Source organism: Dasypus novemcinctus, chromosome 17 (genome assembly GCF_030445035.2).
Source record: "Dasypus novemcinctus isolate mDasNov1 chromosome 17, mDasNov1.1.hap2, whole genome shotgun sequence".
Lineage (NCBI taxonomy): Eukaryota > Metazoa > Chordata > Mammalia > Cingulata > Dasypodidae > Dasypus > Dasypus novemcinctus.
The window spans coordinates 88,386,607-88,405,286 of NC_080689.1; the positions used below are offsets into that span (position 1 = coordinate 88,386,607).

The following is an 18,680-nucleotide window of genomic DNA, read 5'->3' on the forward strand; positions in this document are numbered from 1 at the left end:
AGTGGTGTATTAAAATCCCCCACTATGATTGTAGATGCATCTATTGTTTCACTTAGTTTTTCCAGCGTTTGTCTCACTTACTTAGAGGCACCCTTGTTAGGAGCATAAATATTTATGATTGTTCGATCTTCTTGACAAATTTTCCCTTTCACTAAAATGTAGTATCCTTCTCTGTCTCTAACAATTGTTTCACATTTAAAGTCTATTTTGTCTGATATTAATATAGCTACTCCTGCCTTTTTTTGGTTATTGTTTGCTTGTATGATTGTTTTCCAGCCATTCACTTTCAATCTCCATGCGTCTCTGGGTCTAAGATGTGTCTCCTGTAGACAGCATACAGATGCATCATATTTCTTTATCCAGTGTCCCAGTCTGAATCTTTTGATAGGTGAGTTTAATCCGTTGACATTCAGTGTTATTACTTTCAAGGAATTATTTGTGTTAGCCATATTTTTATTGGATTTGTGTTTGTCATATTTTGTTTGTATTTTTTTCCCCTTCTAGTTTGTCTTTTTTTGTTGCTCTTATACTCGCCTCCAACTCTGCCTGTCCTGTTATTTCCTTTCTTCCTGCAGAACTCCCTTTAGAACTTCTTGAAGGGGAGGTTTCTTGTTGGTATACTCTTTCAGTTTCTGTTTATCTGCGAATATTTTGAACTCTCCATCATGTTTGAATGTTAGTTTAGGTGGATATAGTATTCTTGGTTGGAAATTTTTTTTCCTTTAGTACCTTGACTTTATCATACCACTGCCTCCTTGCCTCCATGGTTTCAGATGAGAAATCAGCACTTAATCTTATGGAGCTTCCCTTGTATGTGATGGTTTTCTTTTCTCTTGCTGCTTTTAGGATTTTCTCTTTGTGTTGAGCATTGGATAATTTGACGAGTATATGTCTTGGGGTGGGCCTGTTGGGGTTTATGACCAGTGGAGTGCGCTGTGCTTCTTGGATATGTACGTCTGTCTCTTTCAGTAGATTTGGAAAGTTTTCAGCCATTATTTCCTGCAACACTCCTTCTGACCCCTTTCCCTTCTCTTCTCCTTCTGGAATACCTATAATATATATATTTGAGTGTTTTGCATTGTCATTCAGGTCCCTAAATCCTAGCTGGATTTTTTCTGTCTTGTTATCGACCCCTTCTACTATCTGTTTGATTTCTGATGTACTGTCTTCCACATCACTAATTCTCTGCTCTGCCTCTTCTAGTCTGTTGATATTTGCTGCAAGTGTATTTTTGATTTTTGAACGTGTGGTGTTCATTCCCATCATGTCTGTTATGTTTTTGCGTATGTCTGCAATTTCCCCTCCCAGTGTTGTCTTCATGTTGTTAACCTCTTTCATTACTTCATCAAATTTGTCGGTGATAAATGTTCTGAGATCTTTCATTGCTTGTGCGAAGTTCTGCTCCCCTTCCTGATTTTTAGTTTGTTGATTGGATTCAGCCATGTTTTCCTGATCACTGATTCGGTTTGTTGATTTTTGTTGCTTTCTGGTCATCCTTTTATCTTGACGGGTTTAATCAGTTCCTTAGCTTCTTTGTCTAGTCTTGGAAATTAATTAGCTGTTATTTTTGCATAAGTGTTATATCTTCTTTTTGTCACTTTGTTCTTCTTATTCTAATTTCTTGTTGCTGGTTAAGTTCACTTTAAAGGAAAGTATTAGTGCCAGGGAGAGGCAATTGTGTAAGCAAGGAAAAAGTGTAGAATAGTATTGGTGATATATGTTAACAAAGCAAGAATATGAGATCTGGGAGGATGGAGGTTAGATTCATGTAGATTGTGTAGAGTTATAGCTGTAGGTAGAGTACCTTTTATGAGGTAGATGACTGAATATGGGAGGAATATGGTATGAGCTACAAAGCTATTGTTTTCATGAGAGAGGGAAAAAGAAAAGAAAGGTAATAGTTTCAAGAGTGGATACCAGACAGAAAATAGAACAAAGGTATTAGAAATTAAGGAGTAGACACTTTGTGGATCAAAGAACGGGAGGTGGGGTGTGGAATATAGGAGAGACAGTAGCTGATAGCGGATATCAAGATGCAGGGGAAGGGGGATACTGTAGGTAGCCTAAATCAGTTCACACAGAAATGAGGCAGTGGAGGATGGGAAAACCCAGCAAATGTGAGGTGTTCCCTGTAGCACCTATTGTATACTTGAATTAAAATAAAATAAGTGGAAAATGAGGGAGAAGAGGGAGAGAGAAAACCTAAAAAGAAAAACTAATAATAATAAAGAAAAAAAGAAAGATGAGAAGAAAGGAAGAAAGAAAAAGAGGGTGGGCAAACGGTGGGGAACAGGTAGGGGGAAGAGAAATACAGGTATACACGAGCCACAATTGCAACACTATCTAAAACAACAATGAAAAAACCCCTAAATAACTGTATAAAAAAAGGACTTTGGGGGACACGCTAGGAGAAAAGACTAGGGGATAATGCAATATTAGCCATCAGGGCGTCAAAAAGAGTAAAAAATAAGATAAAGTGAAAATAAAAACAAAACAATATGAACCAATAAAGATAAAATGCAAACGTTAAGGTCCAGGGCACTCAGGGACCCCTGGTAGACCCCAGGGCGTGATGGATTCAGGGGTGGAAAGTCTGAGACACTGAAGACTCAAGAGGTGTGAGTCTGGGGTGTGGACCACCAGAGTCCAGGGGACCCAGTCCTGGCAACCTCAAATCTGGTCAACAGGAAGCTTAGGAGCCCCGCAGTGCAACATAGACCTCAGGGATCCCCATAGCTGGGTGCCAGCCCCGTGGGGGAAGCCAGATCCGCAAACTCTATATTTAATGTCTGAACCCTGCAATTCACCTACTCCTCAGGGTTTCAGCATTTGGACAGCTCCCTCCCTGTGCTCCCATGCAACACCCACTTGAGGGCGCCTCTACACCACAGCCAGTTCAATGACCCAGATCCCAAGCCCCGCCGGGTGGGCTGGGCTTCAGCTGGAAACGCCGAAAACAGACTCCAAGACCGGGAGTCCCAAACTTCGCAAAATATTCCCCAATCGGCTTCCAGACGTGTCCCCCTCCCTCACTGCACCCTGCAACAATCTCCCAATTGTGTCCCCTTATTGCCAAAAATCCAATTCCATTGCAGATCGGCAGCCGGACCTGTGGGGATGGGGCTCCAGGCGGGAAGCGCTTCCACCCCTGTCCGGCAACCAAAACTTCCCCCGCTTCACAACAAAACACCGTCTGTCTCCCCAAATCGATCTGCAAAGGAGTCTTGTCCCAACAGCCCCTCACCAGCCAGCCCAGTACCCGTGAATTCCTCAGCACTGCAGAGCCTCCAAAATAAGGGAAAAAAAACAACAAAACAAAACCCTGGCCACGGCGGCTCCCCGAGCTGCAGCAGCGCCCGACACCCAGCTGCGCCCACCCAAGGAGAGAACTTTCCGTGCCCAGCTGGGACCTCCATTTATATATTATAGACGTATCCTCTCTGTTACCTTCCCACCAAATTGACGTCCAGACACCTTCCAACCAGCAAAAATCCCCGAAACAGCGCGGTCCCAAAGAGCCTTCAACGCTGCCCAGCCGCCCCCTGCAGAGACATTACCAGGCCCGTTCACTCAGCATCTCTCTAGGTCATTTTATAACTAACACAAGGATCACAAGGCACAGACAACCGAGGGAGGAAAGTTTGGATTTTACTCACGTTTGATTTCCATCTTGGTCCCTTGGCAGAACGTCCAACCCCGTGATATTTCTCTGATTTCTTGCTGTACAAAAACCCTTCTCATTGAAGTGCAACAGAGCCTGGCTCAGCTGCTGAATCATATCTCCCTTTTCCAGCAGGTGCGGGAGCCCTGGACTTTCCTGACAGAAGGAAATGTTTTTTTCCTTAGGTGAAATCTGAAGTCCTAGAGATTAATACATTTTTGTCCATAGCCCGACATTCCCTTTCTCTAGCATTTTACCACATCAGGATTGCTTCCCTCCTTCCTTCCCCTAATGTAGGCTGAATGTAAATTGGGAAGAAAAAACAAGCAAAATAAAAAGATTGCCACCTCTTCACACCTTCTGATGGGGAGAGGTGGTTTGCAAATGATAACCCTCATTCACTGTAATTAAGAAACTTGTTAGCATCTCTTAGTTAAGATTAATGCCAGCCTGTCTTCCTGTTGGAACTTTTCCTTGGGCATGATGCTGTTTCTAAACAGACAGACTAACTGTATACCAATCCAAGGCATATACATTTCTTTGAAATGTGCTTGCTATTAAGCAACTGATGATGTGATATGAAAATGAAGGTAAAGAGTAGGCAAGTAGATTTTATTTTGACTGACTGTTCTCTTGTCGTAGGGCAGGTAAAGCTCAAAACAGGTGCCACCATTTCCGTGGAGTTCACCCAGGTCCTTGCTGTCTTTGGAACTGCCAGGAAATCATGGCATGCTGTGTCATTTCCATAGGAACACAAACAGGGATACCAAAAACCTCATGTTGTTTTGTGAACAGCTTCTTCTACTGTCGTCTTGTTTCCCTTGTAACCCTAAACTCCCACCCGCAGAATACATTGCTCCCACCAGCCTAAACTGCTTAAAGATCTTTTGTGGCCTTCAGCATTTAGAAAACACTTCCTCTACTTGACAAAACCTTTGCCTACTTGGGTTAGAATGTGAACACCTAATTGTTTCTAAGACGCATGTCTCCTGAATTATCTCCAAGCAGCTGACCAAATCATGTAGAGCACAGAGGCAGGCAATTGGGCCTAGAACGCCTAATTGCTCTTATCTGCAGTCAGATTATTTCCACTCTACTAGACTGTCAGATGGTTGATATTTTATTTCCATTGTATTCTTAAGGGAGTCCCTTATATACATATTTTTTAATTTAATTTTTAATTTTTTAATTTTTATTTTTTTAAATGTTACATTAAAAAAACTATGATGTCCCCATATAGCCCCCACCCCCTTCACCCCACTACTCCCACATCAACAACCTTTAATCATCGTGGCACATTCATTGCATTTGGTGAATACATTTTGGAGCACTGCTGTACCACATGGATAGCGGTTTACATTGTAGCTTACATTCTCACCCAGTCCACCTAGTGGGCCATGGCAGGACATGCAATGTCCAGCAACTGTCCATGCAGCACCACCCAGAACAACTCCAAGTCCTGAAAATGTCCCCACATCATAGTTCTTCTTCCCTTTCCCTACCCTCAGCAGCTGCCATGGCCACTTTCTCCACATTAAAAAATATGGAACGCTTCACTAATTTGGGTGTCATCCTTGTGCAGGGACCATGCTAATCTCCTCTGTATTGTTCCAGTTTTAGTATATGTGCTGCCAAAGTGAGCACTATATATTTTTAATGTAACATTTATGTAATCTAAAGTCTCTTTAAAAATAAAAAAATAATTAAAAATAATTTCTCTTGGAGATTTAGGGGATGTCTTAAATCCACTCTCATAACCTTGATTCTCCTTTGACTGGTGCCTCTGTGTGCTAGTTAGGGTTGAGCTAGGCTGCTTCCTGATTCTCCCACTCATCCTCCTCAGCGCACAGATAAGTCCTGCTGGTCTGTTGCTGGGAAGAAGCAACAGACTGACTCCCATTTCCTGCACTGCCCTGGTAATCCTGGCAGAGACCTAGATAAAGTTCCAACAAAGAAGAGCAGATAGGAAGAAGTCGGACCAGGAGGAAAGGAAAGAGATTGAAACCCTTGTCCATGAGGACTTTATGTCAGTATTTCATGCTCTCAAAATCTTTGAAATCAGAGAAAAAATAGAAAATTGCTAAATTTATTTCACAATTGGAGAATCGTGATTGGAATTCATTTAGCAGAAAACAAATTTTGAGGAAAACCTCAAAGATTTAACTTATGTGATCAAACTGATGGAGAAACAGGAATCTGGAAACTTCTATTATTTTGTGTGAGCAGGACTAGCCCTTGAATCAGCCAGTGCTAGTTGTCTGCACAGAGTTGGGGAAAACCCACCTCATTCTTCATGGCCTTTGGTTGGGTGAGATGGCCAGCAGAATGTAGAATCACATGAAGTAGCATCTGCCCATGTTCAGAGACCTTGGCTTTCCCCTTCAGGCTGTGTGGACAATGATGGAAATAAAAAGGGGTAAGGTTAGTAGACACTGAACAGCAACAGGATTTAACACTTCTAAACCACTCAAAGGAACAAGATGTGCAAATATAACGAAACCAATCTAGCCAAAGTCTGGACAGGGTAATCAAACCCAAGATGAAAGTATGGTAAATAGAAATACTAAATGAGATGGAAGGACCAAGTCCAAACATAACAGTCAAACTATAATTAGGGATTTTAAAAAACTATCTTACCCAGGTCAGCTAACAGGGAGGTGAAGATGGTCAACCACCACACCAGGGAACCAAGAGTGTCTGTAGGGTGGCACCGTGTGGGAGCGCGGCAACAGCAAGGGTCGGCTCGTCTCCAGGCGCCGGTGCGAGTCGGACTCGGGTGGCGGGAACAGGCATTAAGGCCCTCCGCTTGGGGTTCGGGCGTACTGCCCGCCCCTCTGCCCAGCTGCACCCGCTTCCCCCTCGGTGGCCTAACCCCGCCTCTCCCCCGAGGGCCACCGCCGCGCCATGACAGCCCCGCCTCACTGCCGCCGAGAACCCTGGCTACCCCGTCTTCTGCCCGCAACCAGTGATGCACCCCTGCATGAACCTATCAGCCGTCTGCCGCCCCCGGCCACGCCCCCTGCCCCTCCCCCGTCTTCACCCTATATTAACCGCTGTACTTCCTGACTAAATCAGACTTGTGCACAGATCCTGGTCTCCTTGGTAGTCTTCTTCCTACCGCGCATCCTCCGCACCTTGCCGGCCCCGGGGCGCCTTCTCGGAAGGCTCCTCTGTGTGTTGCAGCCCTCCGCCCGAGCCCACACCGCCCCTGCAGCGGCCTTCCGGGCGAGCCCACACTGCGACAAGTGTCTACAACTGCAAGCAGGAGAATTGCATCCATCAGCCATGTGGTATTTAAGCCACATCTCAATATAAAGGTGGAGCATACATCACCACCCAGGGTCCACAGGATTGAGGAAGAAAATATTTATTAGAGTGAACTTATTGGTATTTGACTATGAAACAATTGTGACTCTAGCAATGCAAGAAATGGTACCATTGAAGTGGAGACAGTGGCCATGGGCATTTCTGAAGGCAGGGAGAAGGAAGAAGAGGTGTGATGTGGGGACATTTTCAGGACTTTGAGTTGTCCTAAATGATATTGCAGGGACATTATATGTCCTGCCATAACCCACTGAATGGACTCGGGGAGAGTGTAAACTGCAATGTAAACTATAATCCATCAGTGCAGCAGTGCTCCAAAATGTATTCACCAAATGCAATGAATGTGCCACAATGATGAAACAGGTTGTTGCGCAGTGAATAGGAAGACTAAACATTATTAATATGTCTATTTTACCAAAGCTGATCTACAGATCAAATGCATTTCCAATAAAAATGAACACAGCATTCTTTAATGAACTAGAAAAACTATTTATTTGGAAAGGAAAGAGGCCTCGAATAGCCAAAGACATATTGGAAAAGAAAAATGAAACTTGTGGAATAACATTACCTGACTTCTAAACATACTACAAAGCTCCAGTAGTGAAAACAGTATCAAATAATTTTCTTAAAGAACACTTAAAAATAGAACCAATCAGTATATATTGTTAGTTTTATAAAGAATAAGATCACAATATTGTTAGAATAATGTATATTTAATATTAACATGTTCACATATTTATTTTATAATATAGAATATATACTGTTTAAAATATAACATGTAGTAATTTGTATGGTAAATTACCTTATTAAATTAAAAGTAGTTTTCTATACTTAAAAAATGATAATTTCACATTGATGGGAATGATGCTAAGAGAGGTGAACATTGATAGTTCAGAAAGAGAGGAGTGGACACAATGAGCAATATCCTAGAATAGATGAGAGGGATGGGGTCTGAGGGTCTGGCCTCACAAAACAGGACTGTCTGCTCATCTACAATAACTGGAAGGAAGGCAGGGCAGGGGGACATAGACATCCCTTGATCAGAGGAAACATGGGAGGGACTTGTGGACTTTTCTTCTTTATTAAATATTTTTAAAATTTATTTATTTTTTCTCTAGTTAGACCAGTAATTTATTCAGGTAGGGAAGGAAGAGAAATGAGAGAGAATAACAGATCATGGGTCCCTGGTAGAAAAGAAGGGACTGAAGGGTGGGCTAATTTACAGACTACAATTTCCCATTATGGATTATAAATGCCCAACTTGTGTGTTGATCCATGTGGGGAAATAGCGAGAGCAGGGCACAGAAGGCAGGAACAGGGCAGGACCAGCACCAGACAGGCACTGGGACAGGTCAAAGGCAGTAGAGCAAGAGATCTGCCTGCTTTTTAAACCATTAATTAATCCAGCCTTTTGCTAATGGCAGGGCAGGAATTCCAGCTGTTGCTGTTTTGATTGACTAACCCACCCATCATTCCCCTGGGAAATCCCAATTATAATGTCCTTGGGGAATATCGGGCTTCTCCTGACTTCTGGAGGAAATCATCTGAGTGACAGAATCTTGTATGTGTGTGTGTGTGTGGGAGGGGTCTTCCAGCAGCCACCTTAGGGTTGTTGATGTCCACATGGACTCTCTGCCAGGTTCCAGATCATCTATTGATTCCCAGTCTTACTAGCCAGCTTCATTCCCCCCTCAGTGACTTTACTCCTTTATTCTTAATGGACTTGTTCCTCTTATTGCTTCTTTTTTTTTTTTTTTTTTTTTTTAATTTTTTTATTTTTTTTGACTTTGTAATAATATTACATTAAAAATATATATTTTTTTTTACACAGTAAACAGGAAATAAGGCAATTGCTTTGTAGTTAGAACAGGGAAGAGATGTTAGAACTTGAGAGATAATAAAAAGAAAGAGTAGAGGGTGAAGCGTCCAGGGAAATGACGTATGTTTGTGAGGCAAGATTCAGTGCCCGTATGAGGTGAGTGTTCATGAATTTAAAGTGAGGCAAGTTAGATCGATTCACCAGCCACAGAGCCATGGATACAGGCATGTGAAGAGTTGGGTTTTTGCTATGGGTATGGTCTTCCTGGATGAAAATAAGGAAATACAGGAACAGCAAGTGATTTCTTCATGTGTTTACAGGAATCGTTATTAAGCAGGATCATATAATTTAATCTGGATAAGGAGGAATATGAGAATATGAGGCATTTAGGGAAACTGAAATCGATTTGTTAAAATATATTTTTCAGAAAAAATAAAATCATAATTTTTATGTGGATATAAAAATTGTGTTAAAATTTTATTTTACTCATATATTGGAAACTGAGGCACAGTGACCTCTCAAGGAGAGATGTGCTTTCTCCATGCTAGTGCTGTCTCCATGGCTATGCTTGCAACCTAAGGAATGCGGTAATTAAGGGTTCTCAGCAAATGGGATGAAGCTGTTAAAGGCTGAAAGAAAAGATGAGCACATATCTTTTGTAGTGAATAGAACACTTAGACTTTTTACCTTGAGATAAGAGTTTTTTAAATTCCTTAGACTATAGGTAATGCTGATAGTTAATACGTGTTCCTGCTTAATGTCACGTACGCTATGTTTGTGCTTATTGGCACATAGGCTACGTATGCCTCCTCCTTGGTTCAAACACTGGGTATATAAAGAGCCTCTTGTACACAATAAAGTTGTCTGAGGAGTCATTACTCGCAGAACCCCTGATCCCAGCTCTCTCATTCTTTCTCTTTGTTTCCTTCTCCCTTTTCTCTCTTTCATTTCCGATATCCTTCGTGTCCAAATCTCCAACACTCATATGATATGAATGATCCAGAAAGAGCTTATAACTTATTCAAAGGAAAAGTCAACACAGCACATATCTATGTAGTGCATGGGAATGTAAAGATGAATTGCAAATGGAGACAAAATAGTTTTTTAAAGAGAAAATTATGTACTTTTAAAATTTATTTAAATTCATACTGAAGAGGAAAGTTCCTACATTGCAAAGGGTTAGAGAGATTCAACTTGATTTTATCTTATTCCTGAAGAGTTCTTCCCCTCTCAGTTTTAAAAAATCAATTCTATTGCTTCATATTTTTAGAACAAATCAATTTTATTCATACATATTAATAAAGCATACAATTCATACAAATTGTACAAACAGTAGTATTTGGCATAATTACATGGTTGTGCATTCATCACTTCAATCATTATGAGAGTATTTGTAGACTCTAATAATGATTGCTAGGTGAGTCTGCAGAGACCCTCTGCCCTCTGGTTTAGGCAGAGCTTGGTGCACAACAGGGACTCTGTAGACGCCGTGGCTTACTTTGTCCTTTCCTAGAGATTCCAAGAAGCAGCTTGGGGTGGATAACCCACTCAACCCCCCAATTAGCTGGGTCCTTTCACTCTTCCTACAAAAGTCAGAGGATCTGGAGGTAGAGTGGGAGCCCATCTCCCTAAGCACCAGGAACTGCAGTGAGGCACTACTGCATCATGACACCCAGGGACATCTCTGCCCACCAGAGGGGTGATGTGAGCATGACCATTCCAGTAGGAGGGAAAGGAGGGAAGGGAGCAGTGGGAGCCACCTTGAGGGATCCACCTCAGCTTCCTGAAAGGCAAGTCAGAGGAGAAAAGAGCTGTGGTACCTGCACTGTGCACCTAGCACACAGGAGAGGAAATCTCAGAGAAGCAGGATAAGAGAGGATACAGAGATATTATTTGTCTATTGTTTGTCCCTTCCAGTAAAATGAAAGCTTTATGAGGTCAGGGTTTCTGTTTTATTTGTTCCTAAGTGGGTGTCCTAAGTGTAGAAGTGATCCTGATGTTGTTTGCATAATTCTAAAAATATCATTGATTTTTGGTGGGAGTAAATGAAGAATCTGCTCTATGACAACTTTGGAGCTGAAGCCATTTTACCTATCATCAGTAGGTGGAGGGGTTGCACTTTAGGGAACTAATCACTTTGTTATTTGACAAACTGACCTAAAGGACAGTGCTAAGTGTGACATCTAAGCAGCTTGTTGCTCATTTTCAGAGAAAACATTTGCTCTGAGGGCAATGCAGAGGCCTGATTCTATATATAATGAAGAACTTGAGAGGAGTTAGCAGCAATTTTTATGGGATTCAGGTCTCAACCAGCATTTGAACACTTCAAAGACATAAGACTCTGAGAGATATATTTAATAGGTATATTTATAATTGTAGGTTTGCATAAAGGATTAGAAGAATCATGAGTAGTTAGTTGAATTATTAATGAGTACAGCTTTGTTATATTGGAGAAGTAGATTATCATGTATTACCAAATAAGACCCACCAAAGAGGTGGTGCTCATGAGGCTATGTTCCTTGCCTCTGGTTTGAAGTCTTGTCTTTTGTAATGGTTAGATTCATGTGTCAGCTTGTCCAGGTAATGGCACCCAATTGTTTGTTGAAGCAAGAACTGGCCTAATTGTTACAGTGTAGATTTAAATCACCAGTAAATTGCAAGCAGCCTGAAGAGAGAATGTCTCTACTTCAGCCTGCCAGATTCTCCTGGGAAATATATGAAAAAATTTCTTTGGAGTGCCCAGCTTGCAGTGCTTTACAGAATTCGGATGTGTGCATCCCAACAGTCATGTAAGACAATTTTATAAAATCTTCTAATATTTTTATGTTGGAGCAAAATGAATTATGGTTTTGGACCATGAATTTTAGATCATTATAACTAGGCTCAAACACATCTTTCTTAATCAAAATAGGAATCATTACAATCAACATATTTTTATTTATTCCTGCAGCATAAATATCTGTGCTTTTGAAATTGATGAACTCTTGGAAAGCATTTTCTGCATCCGTCCGGTTGTGGAAGTGTTTTTCCTGCCAAAAGTTGTTGAGATGCTTGAAGAACTGGTAGTCAATTGGTAAGAAGTCATGTGAAAAAGGCGGATGCGGCAAAACGTCGTAGCCCAATTCATTCAACTTTTGAAGCATTGGTTGTGTGACATGCAGTCAAGCGCTGTCATGGAGATTTGGGCCCTTTCTGCAGGCTGCAGGCATGGCAATTTTCAGTGTATCTCATGGATTTGCTGAGAATGCTTCACAGATGTAATGGTTTCACCAGGATTCATAAAGCTATGGTGGATCAGACTGGAAGCAGATGAACAATCTGTGACCAAGACCAGTTTTTGGTGCAAGTTCTTTTTTGTTTTTTGTTTGTAAATGTGAATAAACTTTATTTATACTGAGCCAAGGGGCAGACAGGGTCTCATAATTTCTCGATCAGCTTCTTGGTGCCAGCAGCCTTGGAGACTTTGAGTACGTTGCAACGCACGGTCTTGCTCATGGGCCGACACTCGCCCACATGGGGCAAATTTGGATTTGGGAAGTGCTTGGAGCTTCTTCTTGGTCTAGCAACTCAGATGGTTGTCATTGGTTATTGTATAAAATCTACTTTTTGTCCCATGTCACAATCTGAAGAAGAAATTATTTGTTTTTGCATAGAGTAAGAGAGGACAAGATTTCAAAACAACAATTTTTTAAAATTTTCAGTTACTCAAGAGGCACCCACTTATTAAGCTTTTTCACCTTTTCAGTTTGCTTAAAATGCTACAGAAGGGCCAATGTTGAGTTCTTTATCAACTTCTGGTGCAGTTGTCAAAGGATCAGCTTTGATGATTGCTCTCAGTTGGTTGTTGTCAACTTCTGGTGGCTGGGCACTATGCTCCTCATCTTCCAGGCTCTTATCTCCTTTGCAAAACTTCTTGACCCACCACTGCACTGTACATTAGTTTGCAGATCCTGACAAGTGCGCTGTTGATGATGTGAGTTGTCTCTGCTGCTTTATGACCATTTTGTACTCAAATAAGAAAATCGCTCAAATTTGCTTTTTGTCTAATATGATTTCCATAGTCTAAAATAAATATAAAATAAACAGCAATTAATAAGTCAACTGCAAAGAAACATAAAGTAAGAAATGCACATTAAAACAATGTATAACATAATTACATTTATATAACAATATATGCCAATATCAAATGGCAATTTCAACAATACAAAACCACAATTAATTTTGCACCAAGCTATTATTTATAGATAGCTCTTGTCAGCTATGTTTCTCTTTAGACTGCTAATATATCTTCTATTACCCATTTTGTAACAAAACAAACCTTTCTATTAGTTCCTTTCTGTTGCAGGAGGATAGATTCCACTTTTACTTTGGTTCACCTTTACTTTGGGATTTGTGTCTCTCTAGCCCATAGTACATGGTAGGTCCTTCAGGATAATGTACCCCACAGGGGTAAATTATTGACTGTCTTTTACCACTCAGACTCTTGTATAGCCCTGGAACCAAAGGTCAACTATTTGTACTGTCCTTGAGTACCTTCAGGATAAAAATGGCTTTAGAGTTAAACATATTTTTGGCCCTTGACTTTTATAAAATTTGGACCCAAAGTTATACATTTCCTTCTCTTCCCCTCTACTCTTTCCTCTTCTTTTATCTAATCTTCTCTAGTCTTCTTTCTTTCTTCTGTTTTTCCCCCCAGAGTATATTATTATTATTTCACCAAGGTTATTTTCAGAAACTGAGCCCATTTATATCCATTTATTTGGGAAATTGCCAGTAAACTCACAAGTGGGAAGACACATTGCGGCAAAATCAGAAGGGTGAAATATTTAAGAGTTCTGCTAAATGGCAGGGGGACTCATAACCATGCAGTACTTCCTTGTTTATCTTTCGTTCCACCTATGCCAGCACAAAGCTTCTTTTAAAGAAACACAATTTTAAAGGAAATCCTTGATGTGAAAAGGATTTTAAGATGCCCCAAAACACTGTCTAGGAAGTCACTTTTCCTGTGGAACGTGAGTATTCCCAAGCATTGATATAGAGCAAGTGGCCTTGATTAAAGTTCTCAACAAAATGAAAAATCCAGCAGGTGACGCTCAAGGACATCACTGCTGGTAAGTGGTTGTGAGCTGCTCTTGTAAGGTACAAAATCACAGAGCTGTGCAGGTGTTCTGTCCAGGTCCTTCTGTCCTTGGATATATTAACATGGTCTCTGCCAAGTCAATACTGTAGCTGTAGGGAGCAATGGGAATTATATGGTAATTAAAATACAACATAATAATATCAGAAACCAAGTTTTTCTCTTTTAATTAAAATAAAGAAGAAAAGTTATTCCTATGCTCTTCTTGTCAAATGACAAATTAAAGACCATTCAGAAGGTGCATTGACTAAAATCCTGGTGTGCTGAGTCTTTCCTCCTAAGAGGAACTCCAATACAGAAAGGACAGATTAGAAAATATAATGATGGTCATTGGACTCAGGTGAATCAAGGGCATTGCCCCCTCATCTGGATGGATGTGAATTTCTCAAGAAGATATCTAAAACATACAAGATTGCTCTATTCATCCTAGCATTGTGTTTGCAATCAGCTTAATTGTCAGGGCATGAGATCAGAAGAAGGTTTGATAAACATGGTGACATTAGTGCATCTGAACACAAACAGATCCACAGAAGTCATTGTGCATTTCAGCTCCATGGGCAAGTCCCATGCATTTTGTCAGCTTGCTTCCCTTGGATTGTAGAAGAAGAGGTCATTACAAGAAATTGCAGAGCAAACCCTCATTTCTACTATTTCAATGATGAAAGTTTCTTGTTCCATTCAAATTACAGGTGTTTCTGGATAAATTTTTCAAAGAGTGTCCCAGGAACTTAGATCACTAAGGAAATGGTGTCAACTTAAGAGCTGTTTTCCAGAAGAAAAGAGAATCTAGAGGAATGAGGGATGATAGGATGGAGCCTTTCTGTATCTAAAGGAAATTGCATAGGTCACTTACCAGTAAGCAGGAGACCACCAACTGTTTGCCAAAAGTCTTAGAGAGCAGGTAGCAGCTGTCACCACACAGCACAGCACAGCAGGTGCCCCAGCAATGGCTCCAACAAAGGCACAGCTAAACACTGAGCAGCTGGAGCCTGGTAAGATGAAGCCCTGTTTTTAGAGGTAGGAGCTGCAGAAGGAGAAAACAGAGGCCTGAGGCTCATGCCAAGGTCTCTAAGGACTTCAGGCCTGAAGGAACTACAGGAACCTGCTGCCAGCCTCCTTAGCCCAGCCCTGTGTTGGCCTGGGGGACGGTCCCTTCAAAAGTAAGTTCAGGTTGAACATCAGCTAGCAGAGACCAGGAAGAGGTGAAGAGGGAGCACAGGTTGACATCAGGAAGCCCACCAGCATAAATAAATTTTCACTTAAAGTAAAATCTCTTCATTAGATCTGATACCATTTGTAGTTTTAGAGATTCTAAGTTTATATTAAAGCTTCTGAGTTGTCACAAAATTAGACTCTCTGTGACGATATTTTTAACTCTTATTTCCACTGCATAGTCCACCACTCACTGCCCATGCATTTTCTCCACATGCACTGATTGCTTTGCATAGGCTCCCCCAGGCCCAGGTCAGCTGCTCAGATTCTATAAATGAGCACTTTGCAAAGTGAACTGAGCAGTATCGTGTAAGCAGAGGAGCAAGATGATCTCAAAGATGCAGGTCCTCATGTCCTTGCTCCTCTGATTTCTGGTGAGAAATTTAAAAGTGCTCCAATGTTTTCAGAACAATATCTTTGAAGAATTGAGAAATGATTTTAAGATGGAAGGAACATAATGCCTGTTTTCAAAATGACCCAATTACATGCCATTATTTATTTAATTGGAAAGCATTAGAAAGCACAGTTTAAATGGTGCATTTAATCTGTCTCTGATAAAGTGGTAGGAATGTGTGTCATTGTCCATTCTGATGCAGGGTCCAGTGGTGACATTGTGTGATCCAGTCTCCAGCCTCCATGGCTGTGTCTCCAGGAGACACCATCACCATCAGCTGCAAGTCCAGGCAGTCTTAGCAGAAGCATAGACTGCTACCAGCAGAAACCAGGTCAAGCTCCTAAACTGCTCATCTATTACGCATCAGCCCAAGCATCTGGAGTCCCTGTTCGATTCAGTGGCAGAGGTTCTGGAACAGATTTCACTCTCACCATCACCAAGCTGCAGGTAGGAGATGGAGGACATTATCACTGTCAGCAGGACAACAGCCTTCCTCCCACAGAGCTTCAGCCTCCAGCACAAACCCCCTCCCCTGGCTGCCTGTAGGTGTTTCCTTGCTGCACCAGCTGGTTCCTCCCCCCACAGCTCTGAGCATGCACACTTCCTCTATCTGCCCAAGACACTGTGTCTCCTCACTCATTCCTTAGAGGGTTTGCAATCCCGGTGCAACGTTAAGAACTTGGCCTTTTCTTCAGAAGCTCAGTAAGATTCAGTGCTGATTTCCTAGTGATTTTAGCACGAAGCCCGTATGAAAGCTATCCTTCCAGATTCAAATGGGACCCTGGTGAACCAACCCCCACAGAAAATAATGACTCTCAGTCTTTTTGAGAAAGAGCATCTATACATTGTCAGGAACCCTAAATATGCCCTTGGAAACCTACCGAGCACTTCCTACTGTCCCCCTCCATTAAGTGTGTTGCACAGGATTAGCTAATTGCCTGACTTCACATTCTCCTAGACCAATTTTCCCAGGGAATTTAGGTAAATCAGTCTGCCTCAGCAGATTCACCTCTCACCTATTCCTAGGTTTGCCTCAAGCCAACTGTTATGCTCAAAAAGCGGGGTCCATACATTTGAACCCACATTCATCAGACCCCTCAGCACCCTACATCAGAACCCTCCAAACCTTGTAGTTTTTCTGAGGCTGGTGGGGTTCAGGAAGCACCGGGTTGGGGGCATGAGGGTTTAGAGAATGCTGCAGCTTCCTGCCCTAAGGGTGGGATTTGCCTTCTCACAGCTCCACAAGCACCAGAAACCTGTGGTTTTACCTTGACACTTTTTTCATCACACACTCTCCAGATTGATGTCCAGAAGCCTCCTGCTTTGTCGGTTCCCCAAAACACCTCACTCAGGCATGATTTTATCCCCACAAAGCCGTTTTCTTTGTAGAAGAGATGATGTGGGTGCACTTATGTTGACCTGCCTGTCTGCTGTGGGATTTTCATAAATGCTTTTAATCGTGGTGAGAATTTTTTTTTCTCTTCCTTTCTTTTGAAGTGTTTTTATTAAAAAAAGATGCTGTATTTTTGTCAAATGCTTTTTCTGCATCAATAGAAATGATCATGTGATTTTTTTTCTTTTGATCTGCTAATGTGGTGTATTATATTTGTTGATTATTTTTTATATTGACACATCCTTGCATACCACAGATGAAACCCAGTTGATCACAGTCTAAAATTGATTTGATCTGCTGCTGAGTATGTTTTGCACATATTTTGTTGAGGATTTTAGCATGCAGTTCATTAAAGTGTTTGGTCAGTGGTTTCTTTTCTGGTGACATCTTTAAGTGGTTTGGGTATTCGGGTTATGCTGACATCATAAAATGACTTAGATAGACAATGTTCCCTCCACATGTATTTTTGGGAAGAATTTAAGTAGGATTGCTGTCAGTTCTTTCTAGAATGCTTGGTAGAATTCAGCTGAGAAGCCATCTGATCCTGGGCTTTTCCTGTTTGGAAGATTTTTGAAGACTAATTCAATATTGTTACTTGTGATTGGTACATTGAGCTCATCAATTTATTCTTTGGTCAAAGTAAGTTGCTTGTGTGTTTCTAGAAGTGTGTCCATTTCATTAAATTTAGCCATCGTGTCAGCATATATTTTTTCAAAGTATCGTCTTATGATATATTTCCTGTGGAATCAGTGGTGATATCTCCTCTCTCATTTTTTATTTTAATTGCATCTTCTGTCTCTCTCTTTTTTCTTAATCTGGCTAAAGGTTTTTCTATTATTTCAAACTACTTTTTAAAAATTTACTTTATTTATCTGCCTCTTCCTCCAGATAATTCTCTCCTCTGTGTGCTAATTGTTTGCTCACCTTGCTCAGGAAGTCTTGAGAACCACACCTGGACCTCCCATATTAGAGGGGAGTGTCCAAAGAATGAGCCACATCTGCTCCCTGTAAGCTGTGGTGTCTGCTGGCTTGTAGCCTCTGCTGTTGCAGTGGGGGCATGTCTAGCTTTGCTGTGGCAGCATCTAGCTCTGTTGTGGTGAGGGGTGCTGTCTGTCTCTTTTTTTTAGGAGGCACTGGGACCTGAATCCTGGACATCCCATATGATAGCTGCCAAGTGGTTGAGCCATATCTGCTTCCTAGGTTTGTCAATTTCATTAACCTTCTCAAAGATCCATCTTTGGATCTGTTAAAATTTTCTTTTCTTTTTTTCAATTCTCATGTCCTTTAATTGTGCTTTAACCTTTGTGATTTCCTGTTTTCTGTTTGCTTTGGGGTTAATTTTTTGTTCTTTCCTAGTTCCTCCAGGTGTTCAATTTGGTCTTTGATCTTTCTTTCTTCCTTCCTTCCTTCTGTCCTTCCTTCTTCCTTCCTTCCCTCCAATATAAGAATTTATGGCTATAAATTTCTCCACTAATTTTACTGCATCGCATGTGTTTTGACATGTTCTGCTCTCATTTTCATCCATTTCATGGAAGTTACTCATTTCTTTATCAATTTCTTCCTTGACCCACTGATTGTTTAATTTCCATTTCTTTATGTTTGTTGTCGTTCTGTGTCCCTTATTAATTTCCAGCTTCATTATTTTTTGGTGGAGAAATTAGTTTGCAAATTTCAATCAGTCTAATTTTGTTGAGACTAGTTCTGATAACAAGCATGTAGTGTATCCTGGAGAATGTTCCA

General features: G+C 41.2%; 1 non-coding gene and 2 gene segments (V, D, J or C); 2 read left to right on the forward strand and 1 right to left on the reverse strand.

Moving 5' to 3' along the window:
• The window catches only part of LOC131273808 (immunoglobulin kappa variable 3-11-like), a 911,457-nt gene that overhangs the window by 126,484 nt on the left and 766,293 nt on the right, over nucleotides 1–18,680 (forward strand).
• LOC101429283 (immunoglobulin kappa variable 3-20-like) overlaps nucleotides 1–18,680 on the forward strand; it is a 74,040-nt gene that overhangs the window by 33,493 nt on the left and 21,867 nt on the right.
• Nucleotides 5,199–5,305, reverse strand: LOC111766809 (U6 spliceosomal RNA). The gene has a single exon (XR_002798771.1). It is a non-coding gene; the product is annotated as a U6 spliceosomal RNA (small nuclear RNA).